Source organism: Halyomorpha halys, unplaced genomic scaffold (genome assembly GCF_000696795.3).
Source record: "Halyomorpha halys isolate HHAL.00 unplaced genomic scaffold, Hhal_1.1 Scaffold39.1, whole genome shotgun sequence".
Classification (NCBI taxonomy): Eukaryota; Metazoa; Arthropoda; class Insecta; order Hemiptera; family Pentatomidae; genus Halyomorpha; species Halyomorpha halys.
The window spans coordinates 636,004-642,310 of NW_027109179.1; the positions used below are offsets into that span (position 1 = coordinate 636,004).

Below are 6,307 nucleotides of genomic sequence, written 5' to 3' on the forward strand. Positions count from 1 at the left end.
TACCTATACTTGGCAGACTCATCAGTTTTGACTAGTAATTATACATAGTTTTCATTAAAGTAATCAAAAATTGGGGTGAGATAACTGTCTTTTTTTCTTCCCTGCTCTTGTACTATGAGGGATTACAGTTAATTTTTTGATATTCTATACTATTATTATTGTAGGTCATTTAATAATTATTAAATATTATAATGTCGAATAGTGCACTGAACATTTGAATTGAATTCACAGTTTCATAAGTGGATGTATTGTTTATTGGAATTTCAACAACTTATCCTAATAAATATCAGTCCCAACCAACAAACGCAATAAGTATTAAAGGCAAAATAAATTGTTCAAAATTATACATCTCTGTAGAGTTTTTCTATTGTAAATTATATTTAAAAGTAAAAAAAAAAAAAAACTCGTATGATTTTCAACTCGACACCCCTGATAAAGCCGGGGGCGAAACATCATAAAATAAATAGTAACTTTTTGACAAGCACCCCAGACCATCTTCATTTATTAATTTTGTATTTGACGTATTTTATAGATCGTACCGTAGACTGTACTTTTTAATGACCCTACTAGCTTTGGGATAGTCTATAAAGGGATCACAGTAGAGTGTGCTGTAATATCGTTGGAATATGTCCATTAAAAAAATAATTTGTTTGCGCATGTACCACAATCCAAGCAAAGCAGGAATACATGTAAGTGATCTCGAGACGAGATTAAGGATTCGAAGGGTGAATACGAAATTTACTGAGACAAAAAAGTAATCAGCCTGGAAATTGATTTTGGTAAATCTTATTTAAGAGTCCTCTACTTGTAAATAAGGCCCCCCCTCCCATCTTATTTAAGTTAGGTCTTATTTAAGTACAACTTTACATTTAACTCGATTTCAATTACATCTATAATTGGGTATTACTGGTTGAAGAAGAAAATAAAAAACGCGTTAACAAGGGAAGGCAGATAGTATAAGAGTTCTAGAGGAGAAAAAAGTTATTTCACCCCAATTTTTGACTACTTAATTGATAACTATGTATAATTACTAGTCAAAATTGATGAGTCTGCCAAGTATAGGTGGGTGGAATAAAAAATGGCGGCTGTTTCAAAACCTTAAAAATAATTATTTTTTTATTCGGAGCTCTGTTTCTTTAAAACTACCAACAACAATTAACAAAATAAAAAATCTTAAAGGACATCATTTGAAGTCGAGTAAATTTGCTAAAATGTAAGCCCTAATAGAGCTATTTACGTTCAATAGTTCTCGAGATATAAATTTTTAAAAAGCAACATTTCATAAAAATGTTGTATGGAACGTACTGAAATACCAGTAGTTAGTTAATCTATTTTGAGAAATCAATATCTCAAGAACTATGTGACGTACAGATGTCTATTAGAACTTAAATTAAAGCTAGTTTAATGAGCTATAAAGTAGTTTATGACATTTATTTTCGTAGGAGTAGTAGTTTTCATGAAATTAACTAAAATATATTGATTTATAGTTGTTCGGACAAATTTTCATTTGCCAAATTTATATTCATATGTGAATACCATAAAAACTACTACTCCTACGAAGATAAGTGGCCAAAACTACTTTATAGTAAGTTAAATTTCCTTCATTTTAAGTGTTGGCAGACATATGTGCGTCTAATGGGTCTGTGTGATATATTTTTTCAAAAACCCAACATTTTATACGAACAACTAGAAATTAACATTTTATTTTGTCAAATACCATAAAACTACGACTCCTATCAAAATGAATATTATTAACTATTTTATAGTAAATTAAACTAGCTTTAATTTTAGTGCAAACAGACACCTGTATGTCCAATGGTTTCTGAAATAAAATTTTTCATAAATCAAACTTATTGTCCGAATAACTATAAATCAATTTATTTTAGCAAATATCATGAAAACTACTATTCCTAGGAAGGTAAAGGTCATAAACTTCTTTATAGTCCATTAAACTAGCATTAATTTGAGTGCTAATAGACATCTGTAAGTCACATAGTTCCTGAGATATAGATTTCTTAAAATAAATTTACTAACTACTAATCTTTCAGTACATTTTTAAGAAATGTTGCTTTTTAAAAAGCTATATCTCGAGATCTTGGTCTAATATTTCAGAAAATCTATTCTTCTTTAAATAATGTGCTCTTAGGTTTTCTATTGTTGTTGGTAGTTTTTAAGATATAGAGCTCGGAATGAAAAATTAATGTTTTTTTAAGTTTATGAAACAACCGCCATTTTTTTATTCCCCCTACCTATACTTGGCAGACTCATCAGTTTTGACTAGTAATTATACATAGTTTTCATTAATGTAATAAGAAATTGGGGTGAGATAACTGTCTTTTTTTCTTCCCTGCTCTTGTACTATGAGGGATTACAGATTTTAACCAAATTTTTTTGGTGATTCCACCTCTAAAAGTATTGGAAACGTCCCAGCGTTCGCTCTAATGTATCCTAGTAAACCCAAGATAAGTGTAGCCTTGAGCATTTTGCTCACGTTGGGAAATAAATCTTTATATTTTCTTAGTGTTTCATCTGTTTTGTTCGTACCTTTGGCTACCTTCAATTTCGTTCGTTAATCCTTTGATGTCGTTATTGTCGCTTGTTTATGTTACTTCCTCTTTTACCTCCCCATCCATACTTAAATCAGTTTTGTTTCTTATTTTAAATCATGAACCGAGGCAAGAAGATCTTAGATATTTTACGAAATCTGGATTCCTTCAGCTCCTGATGGGTTAGCTACAATTTATAATTTCAATTTAAAATTGCAATGAAAGTAATCGTAATGATTTTTGTCATCATCACATAATTGTCTACCATGAGGTAAATACTCACGGGACTTCTTTTAGGGACAGAACAGTAGGACATTCCTACCGGGTTAATTATCATGACTCCAAAAATTATAAAAGAAGATTTAGAGCTCCTCAACCAATCAATATATATATATATATATATATATATAGAACGTTCAAATATACAAAATGTCACATTTCGGACTCTTTTTTTCGGACACATCTCGGATTCAAATTGATTTAGAAGAGTCCGAGATGTGACATTTATGGAGATTCCAAAAATGACTAATTCTGTGTTAATTTGTATTTAAGGGCGTTAAAAACGAATCTAGCCTTTTTCCAGAAAAAAAAAAAAAAAAATGATTTCGCCTTCTTTACTCAAAGCTTCATGTTTTTATGTAATTTTGTATTCATTTTTACTCATTTACTATGATAAGCAATTCATTTTACTTTTAAACCCATACATAGCAAAGACAATAAATAATCGTATATAAAAAATGCTAAAATTATACAAAACATTTTTTTCTCGGTTCTTACAGAGCATTGGGAAGAGCTCTCATACACCTGCCTAATATTTTCACTTTCACTTGTAATATAGATAGATAGTTCATTAGCTAATATATACACCTTTTAGCCATGGGATTTGGCCCATTTAGTGATAGTATCAGTTGTTAGTATTGAATGACAATGAAAGCATAGATATAAATACGTATACATAGGTAAATTCATATTGCTTACTGTAACATCTCAATATAATTTAATAATATAACGAATTAAATTTTTATTTCTAAAACCTAAAACAATATAAAGAAGTGCACATCTTAGTATGATTTAGTAGTTTAATGACGTAGCGAATTAAATTTTTATTCCTAATAAATAATTAAATATTCATTCCTAATACTATATAGATAATTAAATAGTTATTCCTAATACAACATAAAAAAGTGTATATCTTAATATAATTTAAAAATATGATGAAGTAACGTTTCAAGGCTCACCCTTGACCTTGCTTTTAGTATTTATTAAGTAGTAATCGGTTTGTTACACAAATTATGTGGATTCATTGTTACTTTAAATAAATATAAAGTTTTAGATCTTATTTAATTTATCCACACTGTCAATATTTAGAAGATTTTCTAAGGATGATTGTTTACTGTTTTGAACAATATCTGTTTTGAACTATCTTCTAGGTAATTTTCCCTGTGAATACTCACTGTAATAACACATTGCAATAACAAATGTTTTTAAGTTCTGGGTGGTATATTCTTGACACCATCTACATTTTTTAACCCCTGTTTTTATAATCAAAGTAGTATTCTTGTGGAAATGTTTCAACTTCTCAGTATCTGAAATTGTTAATTAGCTAACGAGTTTCAGTTTATTTATATTTACACAATAAGTTAAATATTCTTGCGGCTGAGGGCTCTTAAAGCTACAAATAGTTCCGTAAAAAATGTGGAACGTTTCACGATTTTGCGTGTCATCCTTGCGCAGGGGCCATGCTAATCTTCTCTGTATCGTTCCAATTTCAGTGTATTTACCGCCGAAGCGAGTATATGGAATATATAATAAGGGAAGTTATTGCGATGGTAAAAAATTCTGAATTACATTTTTCGATGGAAATGCAATCTCTTAATTCCAAAAAACCTAGTCTCGTAAAATGGTAGTGTGTCTGTTTGTGAATAGCCAAGCTCTAAAATTGAAAAGTCTTACGAAAGTGAAATTACATATTTAAGGTATGTATATACATATATATGGGACAGCAGCTTTTTCGCCAAATTGGACAGACCCGAAGTGCCATTTTATAGAATAAATCTTTCACATTTTGTCGATTTGCTCCAAAACGACTGGAACGATTTTGATTAAACTCAGTGAATCAATAAGGAATTAAGTGCTCTTTAGTATCAGACAGGTTTGTTTTATATTCATTTAAACAGATTAACAGGGCTCAACTACCGAATTGCTACCGAAATACTATACGAAAACTGAATTTAAAAAATGAAAAATAGTAATATAAGTGAAATATGTACAATTCGTCTTGAAGTTGTCATCCTAAGCTTTTCGTGGAAGCCAGAAGAGTGCAGTACTTGTCATGGCAGGATGTGAGCTCTACCTAGCGGCAAGGTTATAAACTTTATTTGGGTTTTATCATAAGCCTAAAATAATTGTTATTTTTTCTTCTCATTATTATGAAACCATTACAGAATTTCAAACAACTGAGGCGTTGTGTTACTAAAAATATTAAATTTTAAAATTAAAAAAAATAAAAATTTTAAATCCTTAATCTTGTGGATATATTGCCAACAGTTACCAGCAATAACTAAAACATTCAGCCACTAAAATACCTTCAAATATATGATAGTTAAATCTTGAAGTATGCCAAGGATCATATAGTAAAAAATATTAAAATGTGCTATGAATTGGGTCAATGTTATGTATTTATTATTCTATGTCAAGTATACAATTAGAAGTTAAGCTCTCATTACTACTAAATGAATTAAATAGTCAAGTACATGAATTAATTTACATATTAATCAAGATTATAATATTAGAAACATTTTTAAGGGAAGAATAAAGCAACCTTTGTTTTATTTTTGTGCGTGTGATACAAATTTCACTAATAAATACAAAAATATGAAAAATTAATTATGAAAAATTTTTATTAACATGGTAGTGCATTGGATTTATATAATTGAATTGAATCAGTATGTATAAAATGTATAAAAAAAAAAATCTTTAAATTTTTATCTTTTAAAACCCATAAAAAATTATAATTATGAAATAGATTTTGATATTTATATTTAAAGTGGGCAATATTGTGTATGCCCACTGATATTTGGATAACATTTTATAAATTTTCAAATAAAAACTTAAGTCTTTGGTGTTAGATTGTTTGATTTCAAAAAACTGTTTGTATATGTCTTACTTTAATTACTTCTTTACTTGCTTTCAAACAAGTTAGAAAATTTCTTGTAAAAATTAAAACATTCATAAAGTAATTTGATAAGAATATGATTGAATTTTATTTAATTAATGAAATAGTATGGTTAAATTCCTTATTATTATGCCTTAATAATCGTAAAAAAAACTATACTTTATGTAATAATATAATTTTTGTAATATTTTTTCAGCAGCATAATATATTTGTAATCATTTTTAATAACAGAAAAGTAAGAAATTTTATTATACTTAGAGAGATGAGGGAGACTCTTACAATACCATGTACATCTATTTAATAGTGCTCAAAACATTTTTCAGAATTGTTCATATTATTTTATCCTCCTTCAGAAAATGCCAATGACCCTTTCAACTGAAGTTAAATGTTAGATATTCTGTCTCTACAGGTTGATAGAACACTAAGCTAGCAATAATTTTGATTCTTGTACCAGATACATTTTTAAATACTATGCTTTTTAAGTTCCGCCTGGTCAATAATGGATTAGTAATCATCTTGGTTATATAACAAATCATTATTGAACCAAATTTGAAATTGAATTAAATTATTGTTAAGTTAATTATAT

The 6,307-nt window shown here is 28.4% G+C and overlaps 1 non-coding gene across 1 annotated transcript; it reads right to left on the bottom strand.

Annotated features, from left to right (window-relative positions):
- Positions 1-4,235: 4,235 nt before the first annotated feature.
- Positions 4,236-4,342, bottom strand: LOC112210262 (U6 spliceosomal RNA). The gene has a single exon (XR_002945066.1). It is a non-coding gene; the product is annotated as a U6 spliceosomal RNA (small nuclear RNA).
- Positions 4,343-6,307: the final 1,965 nt, after the last annotated feature.